Below are 23546 nucleotides of genomic sequence, written 5' to 3' on the forward strand. Positions count from 1 at the left end.
ATGGTCATTGTCAGATCCCTTTATTGCCATTGTCCCAAAGGTGTCTGAGAAGGCTATGACAGGTTTCAGAGTAACAGCCGTGTTAGTCTGTATTCGCAAAAAGAAAAGGAGTACTTGTGGCACCTTAGAGACTGTCATAAATATAAAGGGAAGGGTAAACCCCTTTAAAATCCCTCCTGGCCAGGGGAAAAATCCTCTCACCTGTAAAGGGTTAAGAAGCTAAAGGAAAAGGAGTACTTGTGGCACCTTAGCGACTAACCAATTTATTTGAGCATAAGCTTTCGTGAGCTACAGCTCACTTCATCATGAAAGCTTATGCTCAAATAAATTGGTTAGTCTCTAAGGTGCCACAAGTACTCCTTTTCTTGTTGTGAATACAGACTAACACGGCTGTTACTCTGAAACCTGTCAAGAAGCTAAAGGTAACCTCGCTAGCACCTGACCAAAATGACCAATGAGGAGACAAGATACTTTCAAAAGCTGGGAGGAGGGAGCGAAACAAAGGGTCTGTGTCTGTCTGTCTGCTGCTTTTGGCAGGGACAGAACAGGAATGGAGTCTTAGAACTTTTAGTAAGCAATCTAGCTAGGTACGTGTTAGATTATGATTTCTTTAAATGACTGAGAAAAGAACCGTGCTGAATAGAATGACTATTCCTGTCTGTGTGTCTTTTTTGTAACTTAAGGTTTTGCCTAGAGGGTTTCTCTATGTTTTGAATCTAATTACCCTGTAAGATAACCCTGTAAGGTATCTACCATCCTGATTTTACAGAGGTGATTCCTTTACTTCTATTAAAAGTCTTCTTGTAAGAGAACTGAATGCTTTTTCATTGTTCTAAGATCCAAGGGTTTGGCTCTGTGGTCACCTATGCAAATTGGTGAGGATTTTTACCAAACCTTCCCCAGGAAGTGGGGTGCAAGGGTTGGGAGGATTTTGGGGGGAAAGATGTGTCCAAACTACGTTTCCCAGTAAACCCAGTTAAAGTTTGGTGGTGGCAGTGGAAATTCCAAGGGCAAAGGATAAAATTAATTTGTACCTTGGGGAAGTTTTAACCTAAGCTGGTAAAAGTAAGCTTAGGAGGTTTTCATGCAGGTCCCCACATCTGTACCCTACAGTTCAAAGTGGGGGAGGAACCTTGACAGAGACTATCCACAGTATGCATCCGATGAAGTGAGCTGTAGCTCACGAAAGCTTATGCTCAAATAAATTGGTTAGTCTCTAAGGTGCCACAAGTACTCCTTTTCTTTTTTGCAAATACAGACTAACACGGCTGTTACTCTGAAACCAATTTATTTGAGCATAAGCTTTCGTGAGCTACAGCTCACTTCATTGGATGCATACAGTGGAAAATATAGTAGGGAGATTTTATATACACAGAGAACATGAAACAATGGGTGTTACCATACACACTGTAACAAGAGTGATCAAGAAAGGTGAGCTATTACTGGCAGGGGTGGGGGGAGAGAGAACCTTTTGTAGTGATAATCAAGGTGGGTCATTCCCAGCACTTTACAAGAACAGTAGGAGGGGAAATAAACGAGGGGAAATAGTTTTACTTTGTGTAAAAAGAAAAAGAGTACTTGTGGCACCTTAGAGACTAACCAATTTATTTGAGCATAAGCTTTCATGAGCTACAACTCACTTCATTGGATGCATGCTGTGGAAAATACAGAAGATGTTGTTATACACACAGACCATGAAAAAATGGGTGTTTATCACTACAAAAGGTTTTCTCTCCCCCCACCCCACACTCTCCTGCTGGTAATAGCTTATCTAAAGTGATCACTCTCCTTACAATGTGTATGATGGAAATGGCCCACCTTGATTATCACTACAAAAGGTTCTCTCTCCCCCTCTGCCCCGCTGGTAATAGCTCACCTTTCTTGATCACTCTTGTTACAGTGTGTATGGTAACACCCATTGTTTCATGTTCTCTGTGTATATAAAATCTCCCCACTATATTTTCCACTGAATGCATCCGATGAAGTAAGCTGTAGCTCACGAAAGCTTATGCTCAAATAAATTGGTTAGTCTCTAAGGTGCCACAAGTACTCCTTTTCTTTTTGAGAAGGCTATGCTTTCCCTCCATCATTAAAATGATGATCGCTGTCTGGGAGCTGACCTCTGGGTGATGTCTGACGGGTATACTTTTGAAAGCAGTGTTTGATCATTTAGCGATTCTTACTGTAACCCAATTGTACCTACTACTTCAAAGCAAAGAAGATCTTCTCTGGAGAAAAGTACTGAGCAGCAGATGAACATCTTGCTGTGTTACATCTGTGCAGATCTTGGCTGCAGGTGCTTTAATTACAAAACGCAATGATATAAAAAACAGATGAGAAGAGTAGGAGGAAAAAAGAAGAATGAGATACATGTGTTTAGACAGAGCTGATTTAGACACTAATCACTTCAATAGAGCTATTACCAATTTGGCAGGGGAGAAAGGACAAATAATGCTCATGAGTGATGGTGGAGAAAGGCTGGCCTTGTGCATAAGGTATGTGGCTGGGAGTGAAGAGATTTCCTTCCTGGTTCTGTTACGGACTTTCTGGGTTACTTGCAAGTCACTTCATTGCTGTAGCCCAACATTGTCAGGACAGGACGGTCTGGAAGAGAAACTGACAGAGCAATGTAAGGGAATCTCCACAACGCTATACTTGTAGAGAGGGAGGAGGTGGCCTTCTGCAAGAAAGTCGCTCCCAAACCTGGCGAATCCCCATAATCTACAAAACACCAATGTCAGCTCTTGTTCTTATTCTATGGGACCTAGTGCAGTCTTCCTGCTCTCAACTAGGCCAGTAATCTGCCCCTGTTCAGAGACCTGGCATTCAATTTTGATGTTGCTGTCCGTGTTTTGTTTTCCACCCTGGTCTTCAGGTTAGTAAATTTAGCAGAGATTTTTTTTTTGGTGGTGTTTGTCACAGATGGAATGGTTTCCACAGCAGAAAGTATCTTCTTTGGAGTTACTTGGCTCCTGCGATGCTTGGACAGAGAACTCCTCCAGCTGAGGGCTGGTAGGTGCAGCTGCCTTGTGGTGTCCCTCAGTTTGAAGAAGATCCAATGATGTGAGTGTAAACGCCACATTCCACATCTTTGGGGGTTCTGATGGTCTATTTGCTTTCTATTGTTCAGGGTAAAACCTTACGTTGCAGAAGCAGGAGCTCCTGATTCACTCTTGCACTCAGCTCCCTGCTCCAGCCCTGTCCCTGCACTTCAAATTTGAACTGACTTTGTAATCTGTAATTGGTGGCAATGATTGTAAACATAGTTTGTGTCTACGCTCAACCCCATATGTTTAAAAACCATGAGATTGGCTTAAACATTACATGACTTTAAATAATACATCTTAGGTTAGGATGATTTGCCTTCTGGTCTTTATACCTTCTAGAGTTCACCTATTCAAGCTTTTCTCCCTATCTGTGAAGGAGAGTAAAGCTTTTTTTAAAATAAAAGCAGAGATTTTTCCCCCCCCATACTAACTTATGCTCTTAAGGGCAGGGATTTTTATTTTTTTGTTCTGTGTTTGGGCAGTGCCTAGCACAATGGGGTCCTGGCCAATGACCAGGGCTCCTTGGTGTTACTGCAATACAAATAATTAATAATAATCTAACTCCAAGGGCTGGAGCTTTGAGAAAAACCATCATATATCTGGAGCCCTTTGATCAAATCAGGAAAGTTGTGATCTAGGTGTTGATCCTGCCATGAACTGTGCTCACATGCCATCAAGTGGTCAGCTGCAGGTTCAGGGCTTTATTAATAACCATAGCCTCAAATCACAGGTCACCCCCTCACATGGCTAGGTGGCTCAGGGGCAGGTGGAGGCATTTAAACTACTTCTAACTTTGTTTTCAAAACTGGCTAGAGTTCAAGCTGATGGTGTCTATTTAGCCTCCGCTTTTGTGTTACTTTATTTTGGACTGCAGTTATGGAGATCTAACAGCAGAGGCCTCACAACCTGTTGTTAGGGACAGGGGGATATGAATGGGGTGGAGAAGACTGTATCTGTGATATTTTGCTTAGATGTTATCTGTCTGTTGGTCTGTCTTTGAGACTATACGCAAGGGCTGTGCAGTGTGGTGCAAAGCCCACACTGGTACTGAGAGAGTTAACAGGTGCCTGAGTGCTCAGTCAACCCACCTGCTGGCACTTTGGCACTAAGCAAGTTGGTTAACAGGTCCACCTGGAAAGCTCAGTTAGCAGAGACCCAGGAAAGCTCAGTGTGCGTGCGCTGTGGCGGTAGAAGTCAGGAGACTTAAGAAAAGCCTGAGAAAGCAGAATGTGCTCTTATAGGGCATGACTCTAGGGAGGCAATCCTGGAGTGCTGGTGTTCAGGTGAGGAGCAGAATAGTGGGGAGGACTAGCATTCAAGACTGGGAGGGATGGAAGTAGTTTGTAGTTATTCTGTTGGTTTGGGGTTTGTTGGAGAACTCTAGGAAGGAATCCTGTGACCCACAGCCCTGAAGGAAAGGTGAAACCTGAGGCTTCAAGGAGCCTGAGATAAACCCTCGTACTCTGTGATCCCAGGGAGGGGCTGCGTGAAAGACCTACAGACAGGCTGAGGTAAGAAGAGGATGCAGGGGGCCTGAATAGCCAGACCTTGTGTATTTATTACAGGGGTGCTGGGCTGGAACCCAGAGAAGACAGAGGGCCTGGGTTCCCCTACCAGCCACTGGAAAAGGTGATGTGAAGACCCTGGACAGCCTGAGACCTGGTTGGAGGGCTGAGTCACGAGAGGAAGCAGACCACTGCTGGGCTGGAGTGACTGCCAGCAGGGGGTGCTAGATGAAGATGTTATGTTATGCCCAGCTATGAGGGGGTGAATCAGCGGTGAGTCCACTCCTTTACAGGCTGATTCTGTGTTTGGAAGGTATCTATCCCATGCATTGTATTGTGGGTGTTACTGCAGTTCAAATCATCAGCTCTTGAGTGACAAATGGAAAACATTTTTGTTCAAGAAAATAGCTTTTTCACTAAACCAAATTAATCTCTGGAGTAACTGCACTGGCTTCAAACTAGCATTACATTATTGTGTTAAGGAATTAGTCGCACTTTGTCTGTGATTACTGCTCTGCCTAAACAAGCAATAGGAAGAAGGCCCTTTCTTAGAAAGGGAACACGCTGTACTTAAGCTAAGAAACTGAAGTATGTTCTTTAGATCTAATCTGGGTAAGCGGAGCTATTAAACTTAACCTTAGATTATAGTTAAGTCTTAAAACTCAAATGAGTCTGACTCACGGGTGCTGTACCAAAAAAAAACTTGCTGGCTACTTTGTGCTTTTCCTACAAACAATTTCTTTTCAATATGCATAGGAATCCTGCATAAATAGTACATGCGTTGCATTTTTGTACCCTTAAAATCCATAAGCTAGTGTCCAGTTTTGTATCTTGGGCTACCAAATGCTCATTTTATTGCAGGAAACGTAACGAATTCTGTATAATGTACATGTAATCTTGATCCTGATTGATCCCTTATTTGGGCAAACCCAAAGAGAAACGCATGGTAGAGGTTAGTCACCTTACTTAAAGCACTACTTGAAAGTGTTCCAATTCTTCAGTGAAGAGTGGTATAAGAACCTGTATAGACAAAAATGGATTTCAACTGATTGCAAAGACTGGCTCTATATGTCATTTACTCAGAAATAAATTGCTTTATATTAATACAGTGCTGATATCAAATGAGGCTCAAAATACTAAAAACCTATGGGAAAAAATGCAATCCTCTACTGAATTGTTTTAAAATACCTTTTATAGTTCAGAAGTGAAGTTGGGACATACAGCTCTCTGCTTAATTACAATCAGCAATAATGGTTGAGACCTTAGGGAGGAATAAGACTCTTTTGATGCTAATGCTTTTTGAAAACATGGCAGTAATCCAGTGTCAATAAAACAGTGCCTGGTAAGTGGAACTAGCACAATGTCACCATACATCTGAAATATCAGGGTTGTGTGTTTTTGTTTTGTTTTGGTAGTAGCACTAAAGCCAAGAGACCTTCATTAAAATCTCTTTATGCATTTAAAAAAAAAAAAAGTTGAAAGGTCCAGAGAGGGACTAACACTCTAATTGTCTACAGTAATTGTTTTTAATTAGCATTTATATTTTTCAATGAAGCAATTTGAATATGTATACAGCTGGACCGGCGAAATATCGGCACAGTGTGCTTGACTTTGGGTAGGTTGTATTTGTGAGAAGAAGAGACCAATGTGTTAATGATCCCTCCGTTATTCAGAGTTAAACCTACCCCATCTTAGTATTCTATCCTTGGTATGCAGCTGAGGTTTGTCTCTCATTTGGGCTATTATAGTTAGGCAGGTCTAGAATATCCATATCCTGCCCTCCCCCCTTGACAACAATCAAACAGTAAGTTGGCTTGACTAGTTTACTATGTGTTTGTGATAAAACATTTATGCACCACTTGACAAAAACAGGCCCCCAGATACTGATGCCACAGTCAGATCCAGGCAGCTTTGGGGGTCTGTTCACATGGCACTAGTTGTAGAATGAAGGCCCTAGGTAAGGCCCTACCAATTTCACAGATGTAAAAATCACATCATGGACAGTGAAATAAGCCCTTCCCTGTGAAATCTTATCTCCCACTGCTACCAGGGGGCTCCTAGCTCCCACTGGGCTGGGGAGAGACAGGACTTGTCCATCTCCTGCACAGCTGCTCTTGGGGGGAGGAGCTCAGACCCACCTCCGGGAACCTCCTGTGGCTACAGGAAGCTTCATGGTTGCTGTCTTGAGTCCAGCAACACCCCCGCCTCCACAATCCTGTGTTGTGTGGGGTCTCCCACAGTTACACCACCATGAAATTTCAGATTTAAACATCTGAAAGTATGAAATTTACTTTTTTCCAAATCCTACGGCTGTGAAATTGACCATAATGGGCTGTGAATTTGGTAGGGCCCTAGCCATAGGGCTTTAGAGCAGGTTAGAGGTACCCTCTCATTATATCAAGGGGCAATCCAGTTCAAAGGCCTCTGCAAATATTTGGCAAAACTGCCTGTCATCTGGCCAGATACTAGTGACAGATGGTCATATAGGTACCCGGTTACACAGATAGAAATTATGATGTACTGAAAATGCAGATAGGCTTGAGTAGCTTGGCTTAGTCTGATCCCAATATCCCCTTAACTCAGAAATAACCATTCATAAGATTTTTCTCTCATGCACTCACCTTTCTTAGCTGTGAGTTTTCAAACACAACTCCCCATTGCAGCACTTTAGACATTTAGTACATCCAGCTTCCCTCCAACAATTCAATTTTTCCATTTGGTAGTGTGGCTTACTGCTATTTTGAGCTGAGTGTATGTTGTTTACTATATATAACCTGCATTAAGACTTCCAGTGTGGAATGATCATGCCTGTGGGGGAGAGGAGGGAATAAGTGGTGATATCTCCCCAGTGCCACCCACTTCTAACAAAATGAGACTGGATTTAAGGCACAAGTGCTAGAATGGCACAGCTGGAGTTTAGACTCTGCTAAACTGTATTTACTGTTCAACCACTAGGTGGTGCCATACATTACCTATTCAACTTAATCTAACAACTGCTATTCCGAGAGACGCACAGTGGAGGAGCTTACTGGGCCAACTTCTCTTGGTGAGAAGCTTTTGAGTCACCCAGAGCTGCTCTTAAGCTCAAAATCTTCTTAAGCTCTCCCCCCACAGAAGTTGGTCCCATAACCACTATTACCTCTCCCACCTTGTCTTTCTAATGTCCTGGGACCGACATGGCTGCAGCAACAGTGCGTTCGCCAGCCATTCCAAGCAGTACGTTAAAGGATCTCCTGGCAGACACGGCTCCAGTGTATCTGTCTGACACAGAGGCTCTGTTGGTAGTCCATATCTGGTACAAGAGCTTGACCTGCAATCTACCGTGTATAAGGTGTACATGGCTCTTAGTACAGTGACAGAATTAGCTTTTCCATAGTTGTAGTAAATCCACCTGCTTGAGAGTTGGTAGCTAATCAATAGATTTCTTCCATCAAGCAGCTGTATCTACAGTGGGGTTTGGCTCAACCTATATCACACAGGATGTGAAATTTTTCACAGCCCTGAGCTATGTAATTAGGTTGACCTAAGTTTAGGTATAGACCCATCCCAGGGAATGAAATAGTTAACAATGCTAACATTTCAAATTACTCCCTACTCAATGAGGGTGTCTACACTGGACACTAAGCCAAGGTCTACGGGACCTAGGCTTGTGGATGTGATGTTTCCAAGCCCTCACTTGAGCATCCACATGGCAATGTAAACCTGTGTCTCTCAGCCATGCTAGTCATCCATGCTGCACTACACAGACCTGACTCAAGTCTGCTGCTTGACCTGTGTCCCTGCTGCAAAATGACAGGGCTGAGACCTGAGTCACAGAGGGACGTGAGCTCTGACCCTTCCCTTAGCAGGGTCCTAGGACCCATGTCCTGAGCATTTGCTGATGTGAGTCAGCCTGATTTGTGTGTGGACAGAAGGGAGATTTGGGCTCAAACCTGAGTCAGAGCCCAGGCTTATGCAATGTAGGCATCTGGTAGGCCCTCAGTGAAATGAACAGGGCCATTTACACCTTTCAGAGTGATTTTTTTTTTTTTTCTCTGCAGACTCTGAGATATCCCTGCATCTGTTTATACTCGGGTCACACATTTGAGGTTTTCTTCACAACCATGAGAGCTAGACACTTATCTTATTCTCCATTAAAAACCTCTATAGAAGTGGTGGTATGCAGTACTGGCTATTTCCAAGGCCTGATCGTCTTCCTCAGTGGGACTTCCTGCAAAGTAAAGAACTACCTCACTCTGAAGGATAGTAGAATCTGCAGATTGCATGTATCCAATAGCTGGCTTTGTAAAGAGCCTGAGCCATTGTACATTTCTATTTAAAATAGCTGTGTGAATGAGTTGTCATTTACAGACGGATATAAAGGATATTCAAATTACTGGTGCATAAAAATGGGATATTTATAAAAATGGGGCTGTTCATTTTTAAAACATTGAATTTTGTTAAACAGAGGAGCATTATAGGAATAACTTCATTTGTTTCCTAGCTGATTTTTTTAGTTAGGCCAAGCCTACTGCCTGGCTTAAACAATCCCTCTTTACAAAATATTTCCTTTTTTAGCTAAAAGTTGTCTGTTCTTTGTGGGTTGCATGTTCAACCCTGACAACTAATGGGAGTTGTCACGGTTTCTTCCCCACTTTGAATGCTAGGGTACAGATGTGGGGACCTGCATAAAAACCCCCTAAGCTTATTTTTACCAGCTCAGGTTAAAACTTCCCCAAGGTACAAACTATTTTACCTTTTGCCCTTGGACTTTCGCTGCCACCACCAAACGTCTAACAGGGATATAATTGGGAAAGAGCCTGTTTGGAAATGTCTTTCCTCCCAAACCTTACACCCCTTTCCTGGGGAAGGTTTGATTAAAAATCCTCACCAATTTGCATAGGTGAACACAGACCCAAGCCCTTGGATCTTAAGAACAATGAAAAAAGCAATCAGATTCTTAAAAAGAATTTTAATAGAAGAAAAAGTAAAAAGAATCACCTCTGTAAAATCAGGATGGTAAATACCTTACAGGGTAATCAGATTCAAAACCTAGAGACTCCCTCTAGGCAAAACCTTAAGTTACAAAAAGACACAAACAGGAATCTACATTCCATTCAGCACAGCTTAATTTTCTCAGCCATTTAAAGGAATCAGAATCTAACGCATATCTAGCTAGATTACTTACTAAGTTCTAAGACTCCATTCCTGTTCTGTCGAGAGAGAGAGAGAGAGAGAGAGAGAGAGAGAGAGAGAGAGAGAGAGAGAGAGAGAGAGAGAGAGAGAGAGAGAGAGAGAGAGAGAGAGAGAGAGAGAGAGAGAGAGAGAGAGAGAGAGAGAGAGAGAGAGAGAGAGAGAGAGAGAGAGAGAGAGAGAGAGAGAGAGAGAGAGAGAGAGAGAGAGAGAGAGAGAGAGAGAGAGAGAGAGAGAGAGAGAGAGAGAGAGGCTTTGTTTTTCTCTCCCCCCAGCTTTTGAAAGTACCTTGTCTCCTCATTGGTCATTCTGGTCAGGTGCCAGCGAGGTTATCCTAGCTTCTTAACCCTTTACAGGTGAAAGGGTTTTTCCTCTGCCCAGGAGGGATTTTAAAGGTGTTTACCCTTCCCTTTATATTTATGACAGGAGTAGTAATCCGCATTTAAATCTGATACCCCACACTCAAATAAGGGAAAGGTTAATGGGAATGTGCCTCTTTAACAGGTTACATAAAGTTATTTAAAATCTATGGTAAATCCACAGCTTCCTTTTTAGTTAACTTTCTTTAATTTAAAAAAAAAAGCAGGCATTCTTGGGGGGGAGGGGTTAATCTTAGAAATAATAATACTCAGCAATAATATACCACTTATTCTCAAAGCACTGTGCAGTCATTTATGTCCTTGATTATGGGTTTGCACTGGTGGTGTAGCCATGTTGATCCTAGAATATTCAAGGCAAGGTGGGTGAGATCTTTTATTGGACCAAATTCTATTGGTGCTTTAAAAGCTTCTCTGTTTCACCAACAGAAGTTAGTGCAATAAAATAAATGACCTCGCCCACCATGTATCATTTATTATGGATAACTTTGACCGTTATACTCTGAAAAGTGACTAAACTTTTAATCAGGAGTGTCCATCTTTATTGACTCTGATGTTAAAGCAGATTTGGGTTGTGTCTATGCTACACAGCCGCTGTTGGTATAGGTAAATCACCACAATCCCCTGGCATAGATGCAGTTTACACTGACAGAAGGAGCTTTTCTACCAGTGAAGAAATACCACCACCAGAATGATGATGTTCATGCCGACAAAAGTATTTCTCTGTCAGCATGGCTGCAAGGACTCTGGGGCTGTTGTCAGCATAGTGGTGTTAGTCAGGACTGTTAAAACCACACTCCTGACTGACATAGCTATGCCAATATAAGCTTTAAGTGTAGACCAAGCCTTGAGTGGCTTGTGTAAATGATGAATTTCTAAACAGCCAGCCTCATAAGCTCAGCCTAGGGTCCTATAGCTAAGGTGATGAGCTAATAAAAAAAAAAATCTCATACCTATAAATAGGGTGCAACCTAAGGTGTACATCTCAAGATAAAGTTTGTGCTCTTGGAGCCTAGCTAACGATTCCATTGGTAATGGATGGGCAGGACTAGGATCCAGCTGGGTCTTACCCTCACCCGTAGCTGGGTCAACTCCTCAATCTCAATAGGAGAGAAAAGCAGTAACGCCTATCTGTTACTAGGCGCTAACTTGTCCCTGGACCTGCATAGGGGTGTAGGAGGGAACAAACCTTACTCCAAGCCACATCCCGTGCCACGTATGTTAGAGCAGCACAGTGAAATAAGAGATGCTGGGAACTAATGCAGGCAAAACTGTTCGGTAAATGAGTGCAACTTGACATCGCTGGAACCACCTGCTGGGCACTCAGACTAAGGCCTTGTCTGCACAGGGAAGCTATTGAGAAATAAGGGTGTGAGAGTTTTTAAGGAGTAGCAGCTATCCTGCACTAACTCCCCGTGTGGTCATTTCTTTTCACACTGTGGTTTACTGTAATCCACTTCGGAAGTGGATTAAGCCAAACTGGATGAAGGCAGTCAGTGTACAATGAATGTCCATGTGGGGAGTTTGTGTGCAATAGCTAATCTGGACTATCAAACCCTTAGTGTTTCCAAAGCACCAAATGACTTTGGGTGCCCAGCTTGAGATACTTTATCAAAGGGGCCTGGTTCTAGACTTTCTTTGGTCCAGTGGTTAGAACACTAGTCTTTGACTTGGGAGATGGGGGGCTGGGGAGGGGTCCATTCACCATCCACAAAAGCAGAATGATAGGACTCCTGTACCTCACAGGGGGTTAAGCTAAAGATTGAGGCACTCAGATGCTATGATAGGGTGAGAAACATAAGTACTTGGATGGATGGACCTAGAATTTCGCAAAAAGAAAAGGAGGACTTGTGGCATCTTAGACTAACAAATTTATTTGAGCATAAGCTTTCGTGAGCTACAGCTCACTTCATCGGATGCATTTGTGAATTTGTGGCAAAGTACACTGTATCTGAACTCACAAGCACTCCGTTTGTTCCTCTTAAAATTGCATTATTTTTGTTGGCTTCAGCGCATTAGGAACATGTCAACAAAGCAGATGCATATTGGTTTTAGCAAAACTGTGATCAAAAGCTCTCGCTCTCTCTTTACTAGGTTTCTGTGCCATCTAGTGGTGCCTCTAGACATCACTGATCTGAAAGCTATTTGTTGCTCCTGCTGCTTCTGATCTGTTTGCCTCTGTTTTACACTGCTGTTCCTCCATTGCTTTCAGTGGAACTACTCCTGATTTACACTGGTGGAAGAGCAGACTTAGGCCGTGTCTTGCTGCATGAGTGAATTAGCAGTATAACCAGCTATAATTCTGTGAGCGCTCACTTTGTCAAGTGTGTTCCACAGCATAAGAGGCTTTGAGCCAAAATTAAAACAAATGCTAGTCTATACGAAAGAAACGATTGAAACGTAAATTTCAGCATGGGACTAACTGTGCCCTAATTTTAAAAAATAAGCAGCATGTGGTGGTAAGAGGCAATAAATTTGCCAATACAGCCCACTGTCAAAGTTGGTTGCTTTTTGCTGTAATGGGACACATTTACCCAATAGCATATTCCCCTCCCCCTTAAGCTTTCAGCTTGTTTTGCTAGTAATGAGAATCTCTATCTGCAATTACAGCAGGAGACTATTTTTAACACTGTTAACAAGTGATTAGAAGACAGGGTGGAGTATCAAACCAGTTTCCAGCCACCCAGGAAAATTATCACATCACAACAGCAGAGGTTGGAACATAGTCATCTCACCCATGAAGGAGTCAGAAGTCTGCCTGCCTGTCTACAAATATAAACAAGCAAAAGAGAATTTCAGACTTTTTGGTAATATAGTCTTTTAATTTGATCATTTGGCAAGAGTGCATTGTAGCTTCTTATACAGCAATCACCAGGATTACATATGAAACAAGTGTGATTAATTTAACATAACTCTTCAACTTGATGCCTTCTAATAGAGCTGGCAGAGCAGATAGCTTTGCCACAGTGTGTAAGGACTTGTCTGGAATACTTTGTCATGAGCCTTTGGACTTGTTATAAATTCTTGCATTTATAAATATGGAGAGCCTTCATCTGATCTTCACTGATCCTCATCATGTAGAGTTTGTAAATTGATAAACACAAATACTCAGTGAACTGGTATTTTAGATCACTACAAGTTCCCTTCTTTCCCCAAAGACTGAGTGTAGGGATTTTCTTTCTGGGGTAGTTCACAGGAGCCTGAAAACCTAACAATGTGGATTGCAGTGTAGTTGTATCTGTACTGATCCCAGGATATTAGAAAGACAAGGTGGCTGAGGTAATATCTCTCATTGGACTAACTTCTGTGGTGAGAGAGACAAGCTTTTGAGCCACACAAAGTTCTTCAGCTCTGGGAAAGGTACTTGGTCTCATAGCTAAATGCGAGGTGAAACAGAGTGTTAACCACCAGGAGTTAACATCCGATGAAGTGAGCTGTAGCTCACAAAAGCTTATGCTCAAATAAATGTGTTTGTATGCGCAAAAAGAAAAGGAGTACTTGTGGCATCTTAGAGACTAACACAGCTGCTACTCTGACACCAGGAGTTAACACATGTTGCAGTGCAAGAGACCATTCAAGGTAAAGTAGGCAGCTAACACCTCTGCAGTCATAAGACAAAGGCAGGTTACAAATTGTTGTAATGAGCCATTGATCCAGTGTCATTACTAAGTCAATGATTTTTAGTGTCTATCAAAGTTATGAATTAAGCTCCTAGGATCATCTTTGGAAGGTTTCTTTGAGGACAAGGACAGAGGTCAGATATGGAGTGATTTGTCTTGTAAAAAGTGTTTGCCCATGGGTGATATGGTAATTTTGTCTTATCACTTTTCTGTGAGTGGTTCATGCGGGAGCATAATGATTCTCATTTCTTCTACATAATTTTCGGGGCATTTGATGCACTGGATGAGGTACATCACATATGATAGGCATGCGTAGGACCCATGGATCTTGAAAGGTGTGTTGCAGGGTAGAAAGGTGTATTGATCATCATAGCCCTGGAGATATGTCTGCAGGTTTTGCGTCTGTTATGGCAAGGTCTAGTGCAGTGGTCACCAACTGGTCAATCCTAGAGGCTCTCCCAGTCAATCACGATCTCTGGTGGTGCAGTGTGGCTGCTGCTAAGGCAGACTCCCTGCCTACCCCAGCTCCACGTCACTCCCAGAAGCAGCCAGCATGGCCCTGGAGATGGGGGGGGGGGGGTTCTGGCTGCAGGTATCTCCCTCTGCATGCTGCTCCTGCCTGCAAGCACCACCCCCACAGCTCCCATTAGCCAGGAGAGCTGCAGGATTGGTGCTCCCAGAGAAGGGCAATGTGCAGAGCCACGTGCTCCCCACCCAGGGCCTGCAGGAGCATGTTGTCCCCTCTTGCACCCCAAACTCTCTCCTGTACCCCCAGCCCTGATCCCCTCCCAGAGTCAGCACCCTGTACCCCCTCCTGCACCCCAACACTGTGTCCAGTCTGGAGCCCCCTCCTGCACCCAAACTCCCTCCTAGATGTTGCACCCCTCACCCCCTCCCCAACCCCCTGCTCCAGGCTCAGCTCAGAGCCCCCTCTGCACTGCAAACCCCTTGGCCCCAGCCCAGAGCCCACACCCCCTCCCGAACCCCGACCCCCTGCCCCAGCCTGGTGAAAATGAGTGAGGGTGGGGGAGAGCAAGCAATGGTGGGGGGGGGGATTGAGTGAGTGAGGCGGGGATTTGGGGAAGGAACAGGGCTTTGGGGAAGGGGTGGGGTAGATCCTGCATTGCCCTTAGATTCAAAAAGTGATCTGGGGCTAAAAAGGTTGGAGACCACTGGTCTCGTGCCTCTTTGAATTGGTGGGCCCTGGTCTGTGGGGAGCTTGTTTCTGATGGTGCTTGGAGAGGTTGAGAGTTGTTTGAAGGCCAAAAGTGGAGGTTCATGAAAGAAATCTTTCAGGATATGATCCCCATTGATTATGAATTGTAATTATAAAGGGCAGGTCTTGACTACAAAAATATGTCAACGTATTGTCACAGCATCGGTTTTACATGACCACACTATGCTCCTTCTGTTGGCAGTGCACATCCTCCCCCTCTCCCAGGAGAACTTTCACTGATTTATCTGTCAGTGTGGGGGGTGGACCGACAGCCAGAGCCCCGCTGCCAGGGGCTGACAGTCTGATGTAAGCAACACAGTGTCCACCTAACTACATTGACCTAAGCGCTATGCCTCTCATGGTGGTGGAGTTAAGACAGTGTAATGGGCAACTTACATTAGCAGGAGCAACATTGTAGTGTAGACAAGACTTTAATGATACCTCATGTGGAGTGGTATGTGACAACCACCTTGTCTTTCTAACAATATGTCATGTCTTCCATAATGCTTTGCTGACTGGGTCAGTGTTTTTGTGCATATTCTGACTTGGAAAAGTCACTTCCGCAGTAAATGGGAGGTTGCCACTGAGATTGTGCTGATCAAGAAGTTACCTGTGACTTTAATGCCTGAGAGCATTTCCATTTCTGACCCTTCTTCCCCTTCTCACTCCCACCGAACAGTTTCTGCAGAGGAAATAGAGAGGTTGCACTAGTATTTAAGAAAATCAGAAGTCATTGGTTGCTGTCCATTATTAGATAGGAGTGGACATGTCTCAGTACTCATCACCATAGTGATTAATCATTTGGAGCTGAAACTGAACAGAAATGTGGGATGCACCAGATGGTAGTTACAGAATGCAATATAATATTTTGCCAAGTTTTTGTTAGGAAGAGAATATGTAGAGCATGGGAATGAAGACATCCTCTCCAGAGGGAATAGTACGTCAGCATAATCAGAAATACAATTGTGGATGGAAAGTCAAAAGCAGCAGCAAAAAATGCGCTCAACCACCAAGATTGTTGGAATGCAGAGATGTTGTAGCCATGTGGGTCCCAGGATATTAGAGAGGCAAGGTGTGGGAGGTAATATCCTTTATTGGACCAACTTCTGTCGGTTTGTCAGACTACAGGGGTGTTCAATGGGCCACTTCACTTTGAATGGTTCCCATACTCTGTGGTAACTACTTATGCTAAGCTATCTGTTTAACCTTGTGTTTCGCTGACACTGAGTACCTTTCCCAGACCTGGGGAAGTGCTCTGTGTAACTCAAAAGCTTCTTTCACCAACAGAAGATGGTCCAATAAACAATAGTGTCTCACCCATCTTGTGCCTCTAACATTGTTTAGAGGAAAAGTAAAACTAGCCATGCTACCCCCAGCTAACATGGGGGCAAATCTGGAGGAGTATTGACCACTCCCTGCTGGCCAAAGGAAGAAATTCCTCCTCCTAGAACAATGGTCACTTACTGGTAGATCACTGAGAATGAGATCCACTCTCACAGGCTCCGTGATCGGCCAGTCAATCATGATACGGTTGCTAACCCTTTTGCAGCCAAACGGGGAGTGGCATGGGGACAGGGCACACAAGGAAGCCTGCCTTAGCCCCGCTGTGCCGCTGCCACCTCAGGTAAGCGGCGCCCAGCTGGAGTCTGCACCCCTATCTGCACCAAAACCCCCTCCCAGAGCCCATACCCTGCACCCCAACCCACTGCCTGAGCCCCCTCCTGAAGCCAGCACCCCATCCTACACCCCAACCTCCTGCTCCAGCCCTGAGCTCCCTCCCAGAGGCTGCACCCTGAGCCCCCTCCTACACATCTTCCCCAGGCTCAGCCTGGAGCCCCTCCCACACTCCAAACCCTCAGCCCTAGCCCAGACCCCACACCCCAACACCCCGTCTCAGCCCAGCGAAAGTGAGTGAGGGTGAGGGAAAGCGAGGGGGGGGTGGAGTGAGTGGTGTGGGGCTTCAGAGAAGGGGCGGGCCAAGGTTGTGGCCCTGGGGGAAGAGGTGGGCAGGGCAAGGGGGTTTGTGTGATTACTGTTTCTACATTTTCTTTGAGGTAGATCCTGGGTTGCACTTAAATTCAAAAGGTGATCTTGTGCTTAAAAAGGTTGGAGATCACTGTCCTAGAGGAACCAGTCCTTACCCATTACTGATATAAATACAGGTGCTCAGAATTCTTGTACATACAAGTAAAGATAAAATCCCAGTTTCCTGGAAATTTGCTTTCTGCTTAAATCCCTCTGTGTTTTCACATAGCTATTGGTACTCTCTTCACTTCCCTTTCTAAATCCATCTAATGTAGCAGAGCACTGCTCAGAGTATGTTTAAAATATCCTTCCTGAGTGGAATGTTGAGGGTATATAATATGGGGGGAGGGGTGTGTGTGTGTATAATAGGGGGGGGTGTATGCCTCATGTCATCCCAGTAAAAGATATACACCTTAAAAGTCATTTTGGTGACAAATAAAAAGCTGGACAGTGGCAAAATAACCCTTTTATATTTCTACAATTTTCAATCTTGACATTCAATTTTGTAATCTCACATCTTCAGTGTTTTAAAGGAAAATCATTTTAACTATTCCTTTCAAAAAAGGATGATATTACACTTGCAATTTCAAAGTTGTAACTTCATCTAAGTTACTACCAGAAGCTATCCGGTTTGCTGCAGGAATTACTGGATAGAATTTTATGGCCTGTTAGACAGGAAGTCAGAGTAGCTTATTATAGCCTTAAAACATGCAATGAGTCTTTTCAGTCAATGTGAGCTGGAGTGGCCAGAGTAGCAATATCAAAGAAGAAACTTACTGGAAAGCTATGCCTAATGCTGGATCAGAAGAAAAACCATTCTGACTAAATATGAAGTGTTAATTTTCAGTGTTTTGTCTTTGCACAGCAGTGGCATTGGTATAACAAATCCAGGTAAGCTGGTGTAGCTTTTGTGTATAGATTCTTACAGGTTTAAAACTGGTCACTGATCTTTAGCTCAGACCTGTAAACTTAGCAGTGCAAGCTAATCAGCTACAACCCAGGACTGAACAGTGAACGTGTGTGTGTGTTACATTCAACTAAATCAATATATAATAACACTTTTAGCCTTGGTCTACACTAGAAGTTGAGGTCAAATTTAGCAGCATTAAGTCAATTTAACCCTGCACCCGTCCACACGATAAAGCCTTTTTCTTGACTTAAAGGGCTCTTAAAATTGATTTCCTTACTCCACCCCCGACAAGGGGATTAGCGCTGAAATCGGCCTTGCCGGGTCAAATTTGGGGTACTGTGGACACAATTAGATGGTATTGGCCTCTGGGAGCTATCCCAGAGTGCTCCATTGTGACCGCTCTGGGCAGCACTCTCAACCCAGATGCACTGGCCAGGTAGACAGGAAAAGAACTGCGAACTTTTGAATTTCAATTTCCTGTTTGGCCAGCGTGGCAAGCTGCAAGTGAGCACAGAGCTCATCAGCAGAGGTGACCATGATGGCATCCCAGAATCTCAAAAGAGCTCCAGCATGGACTGAACGGGAGGTACGGGATCTGATCGCTGTATGGGGAGAGGAATCCATGCTATCAGAACTCTGTTGCAGTTTTCAAAATGCCAAAACCTTTGTCAAAATCTCCCAGGGCATGAAGGACAGAGGCCATAACAGGGACCTGAAGTAGTGCTGCGTGAAACTTAAGGAGCTGAGGCAAGCCTACCAGAAAACCAGAGAGGCAAACGGCCGCTCTGGGACAGAGCCCAAAACATGCCGCTTCCATGATGGGCTGCATGCCATTTTAGGGGGTTCAGCCACCACTACCCCAGCCGTGTTTGACTCCTTCAATGGAGAGGGAGGCAATACAGAAGCAGGTTTTGGGGACAAGGAAGATGATGATGATGATGATGATGATAGCTCACAGCAAGTAAGCAGAGAAACCAGTTTTCCCGACAGCCAGGAACTGTCTCTCACCCTGGACCTGGAGCCAGTACCCCCCGAACCCACTCAAGGCTGCCTCCCAGACCTGCCAGGAGGAGAAGGGACCTCTGGTGAGTGTACCTTTTAAAATACTATACATAGTTTAAAAGCAAGCATGTTTAATGATTAATTTGCCCTGGCATTCATGGCTCTCCTGGATGTACTCCCAAAGCCTTTGCAAAAGGTTTCTGGGGAGGGCAGCCTTATTCCATCCACTACAGTAGGACACTTTACCACTCCAGGCCAGTAGCACATACTCAGGAATCATTATAGAATAAAGCATTGCAGTGTATGTTTGCTGGCGTTCAAACAACATCCGTTCTTTATCTCTCTCTGTTATCCTCAAGAGAGTGATATCATTCATGGTCACCTGGCTGAAATAGGGTGCTTTTCTGAAGGGGACATTCAGAGGTGCCCATTCCTGCTACACTGTTTGCCTGTAGTTAGCCACGCGCTGGGGGGAGGCAAAATGTGACTTTGGAACGAAAGCACATGTGCTGTGTATGTAATGTTAACAGCAAGGTTTACCGTGAAAGAGTGTACTCATTGTTCTATAAAATGTATTTTTAAATACCACTGTCCTTTTCTTCTCCACCAGCTGCATGTGTTTCAAGGATCACAGGATCTTCTCCTTCCCAGAGGCTAGCGAAGATTAGAAGGCGAAAAAAGCACACTTGCGATGAAATGTTCTCTGAGCTCATGCTGTCCTCCTGCACTGTCAGAGCACAGACAAATGCGTGGAGGCAGACAATGTCAGAGTGCAGGAAAGTGCAAAATGACCGGGAGGAGAGGTGGCGGGCTGAAGAGAGGGCTGAAGCTGAAAGGTGGCGGCAGCATGATGAGAGGAGGCAGGATTCAATGCTGAGGCTGCTGGAGGATCAAACTAATATGCTCCAGCCTATGGTTGAGCTTCAGGAAAGGCAGCTGGAGCACAGACTGCCCCTACAGCCCCTGTGTAACCAACTGCCCTCCTCCCTAAGTTCCATAGCCTCCTCACCCAGATGCCCAAGAACATGGTGGGGGGGCATCCAGCCACTCCACCCCAGAGGATTGCCCAAGCAACAGAAGTCTGGCTTTCAATAAGTTTTAAAGTGCTGTGTGGCCTTGTCCTTCCTTCCTCCACCACCCCTACTGGTGCTTCTGTCCTCCACCACCCCTCCTGGGCTACCTTGGTAGTTATCCCCCTATTTGTGTGATGAATGAATAAAGAATGCATGAATGTGAAACAGCAATGACTTTATTGCCTCTGCAAGCGGTGATCGAAGGGAGGAGGGGAGGGTGGTTAGCTACAGGGAAGTAGAGTGAACCGAGGGGCGGGGTGGGGGGGTTTCATCAAGGAGAAACAAACAGAACTTTCACACCATAGCCTGACCAGTCATGAAACTGGCTTTCAAAGCTTCTCTGATACGCACCGCGCCCTCCTGTGCTCTTCTAACCACCCTGGTGTCTGGCTGTCCGTAACCAGCAGCCAGGCGATTTGCCTCAACCTTCCACCCTGCTATAAAAGTCTCCCCCTCACTCTCACAGATATTGTGGAGCACACAGCAAGCAGTAATAACAGTGGGAATATTGGTTTCGCTGAGGTCTAAGCGAGTCCGTAAACTGCACCAGCATGCTTTTAAATGTCCAAATGCACATTCTACCACCATTCTGCACTTGCTCCTGACAACTGTCCAGGCTGCCTGTGTAAGGCTTCATGAGCCATGGCATTAAGGGGTAGGCTGGGTCCCCAAGGATAACTATAGGCATTTCAACATCCCCAACAGTTTTCTGGTCTGGAAAGTAAGTCCCTTGCTGCAGCTGTTGAAACAGATCAGAGTTCCTGAAGATGCAAGGGTCATGTACCTTTCCTGGCCATCCCACATTGATGTTGGTGAAATGTCCCTTGTGATCCACCAGTGCTTGCAGCACCACTGAAAAGTATCCGTTTCTGTTTATGTACTCGCCGGCTTGGTGCTCCGGTCCCAAGATAGGGATATGGGTTCTGTCTATGGCCCCACCACAGTTAGGGAATCCTATTGCAGCAAAGCTATCCACTAGGACCTGCGCATTTCCCAGACTCACTACCCTTGATATTAGCAGCTCAGTGATAGCGTTTGGCTACTTGCATCACAGCAGCCCCCACAGTCAATTTGCCTACTCCAAACTGATTCCTGACTGACCAGTAGCTGTCTGGCATTGCAAGCTTCCACAGGGCTATCGCCACTCGCTCCTCAACTGTGAGGGCAGCTCTTCTCTTGGTATTCTTGCGCTTCAGGGCAGGGGAAAGCAAGTCACAAAGTTCCATGAAAGTGCCCTTACACATGTGAAAGTTTTGCAGCCACTGGGAATCATCCCAGACCCGCAACACTATGCGGTCCCACCAGTCTGTGCTTGTTTCCTGGGCCCGGAATCGGTGTTCCATGGCATGAACCTGCCCAACTGACACCATGATGTGCACATTGCAGGGGCCCGTACTTTGTGAAAAGTCTGTGTCCATGTCCTCATCACTCTCGTCACCATGCTGACATCATCTACTCGCCTGGTTTCACTTTGTCAGGTTCTGGTGCTGCATATGCTGCTGGATAATGCGTGTGGTGTTTAATGTGCTCTTCATTGCCAAAGTGATCTGAGTGGACTCCGTGCTTGCCGGGGTATGGCGTCTGCACAGAAAAAAGGTGCGGAACGATTGTCTGCTGTTGCTCTGACGGAGGGAGGAGTGACTGATGACATGGCTTACAGGGAATTAAAATCAATAAAGGGGGTGGCTTTGTGAGAAACAGAAGGGCCCCCTTAAGGATAGAACTCAAAACTGGGTTTAGCAGGCTGTTGATTTCACAGAGGGAGAGAGGAGAAAATGAATACAAAACAAATCTGGTCTATTTCTTGTTTTGATCCACTTCATCTATCTTTATACATCTTGCTGGCAGCAGACTGTGCAGTATGACCGCTAGCCATTGTCATCTCCTGGGTGCTGGGCAGAAGACGGTGCAGTATGACTGCTGGCCATCATCTTCTCCTGGCTGCAGAGGAAAAGACTGAATCACCATGAGACAAAACTTAAAAGGGAAATGACTTGGCTAAATCACTCCCATGTTTGCCCACGTGCTCCTGACCTCAGCAAGGTCGGTTAAAAGAGCACCCTGGACTACGTCAATGACGGCTACCAGTCATACTGCACTGTCTGCTGCCAAAAGGCAATAAACTGTTGCTGTGTAGCAATGCAGTACCACGTCTGCCAGCACCCAGGAGACATACGGTGACAGTGAGCTGAGCGGGCTCCATGCTTGCCATGGTATGGCGTCTGCACAGGTAACTCAAGAAAAAAGGCATAAAACAATTGTCTGCCATTGCTTTCACGGAGGGAGGGAGGGAAGGGGGGGCCTGACGATATGTACCCAGAACCACCCGCGACAATGTTTTAGCCCCATCAGGCACTGGGATTTCTACCCAGAATTCAAATGGGTGGCAGAGACTGCAGGAACTGTGGGATAGCCACCCACCGTGTAACGCTCTGGAAGTCAATGCTTGCCTCGGTACCGTGGACACACTCCCCCGACTACATGCACTTAGAGCATTTGTGTGGGGGGACACACAATTGACTGTATAAAAACGCTTTCTACAAAACAGACTTCTATAAATTTGACCTAATTTCATAGTGTAGACATACCCTTAGTTAAATAGGTATGACTGTGTGTAGACCAGGCCTTAAAGACCTTGGGCCAGATTGTCATAGAGTGTAAATGGAGTTAGGCATATTTATACTAGCTGAGGATCTGACCTATCAGTTGCAAACTCTAGATTTCTAAGTGTAAAACTTCCTTATAGGTTATGTAGAGATGGCACATGAAAGAAGTATCCCTCTGGTGTATTAAATGGGTTATCTTTCAATGCAGAGAATAGATATGGGAGAAGGGATGGGGGGAAATGCCCAAAAATGTATAAGTTAAGAAGCCCCTCAGTCTCAGTTAAACTGCTGAATGGTAAATCATTAACTATAGTGGGCCAGAGCAAAGGACCTCCCTATTCCTGCTACTGAGTAGTTGCTCACAAGTAGCCCCATTGAAGCAAATAGGAATTATTGATGAGGAGAACCACTCACCAATGGGAGTGTTCAAGGAGCCTTGTGTATTGGGTCATGTCTCTTTGCCCACCTAACTTTTGAATCCTTTAATCCCTTGTCCTCTGATCTTATTCAGCTCAAGATAGTTACCTTTTTAATGAGAGAAATTAGTGGTGTGACTCTAATTAGGAAAATACACACATTAGAAGATACTCAGGATCTTTACTTTCTGAATACTTTCAGAGGACAGTAGAAAGCACTACCCGTTGCCCTACATTAGTGAGGGTAGAAAGAGCTCCTGCACAGTATTTCTGCCATGAGATACTGCAGTAGTCACACATATGAACTTGAACACTGCTCCAGTGAGATTTTTCCATGCAGTAATTGTAGCAGATGTGTATGTCTTCTGGGCAGGCAGCACAGGAGAGTGGGAGGGGGAGAATTAATGGACAGGACATGCTTGTGAAAAGAGTCAGAGGATTTCCATGTGCTGCCACCTGCCCAGCAATAATTAATTACTTAAGTTGCTTTAAAATTAAACCACATAAAGTGCTGGAGGATACAAGTCAATATCAACAAGAAGACTAGGCCAATGACTTAATAGGTTCTCCCCAGCTC

The sequence above is a fragment of the Lepidochelys olivacea genome (assembly GCF_965140295.1).
Source record: "Lepidochelys olivacea isolate rLepOli2 genome assembly, chromosome: 9".
Taxonomy (NCBI): Eukaryota; Metazoa; Chordata; order Testudines; family Cheloniidae; genus Lepidochelys; species Lepidochelys olivacea.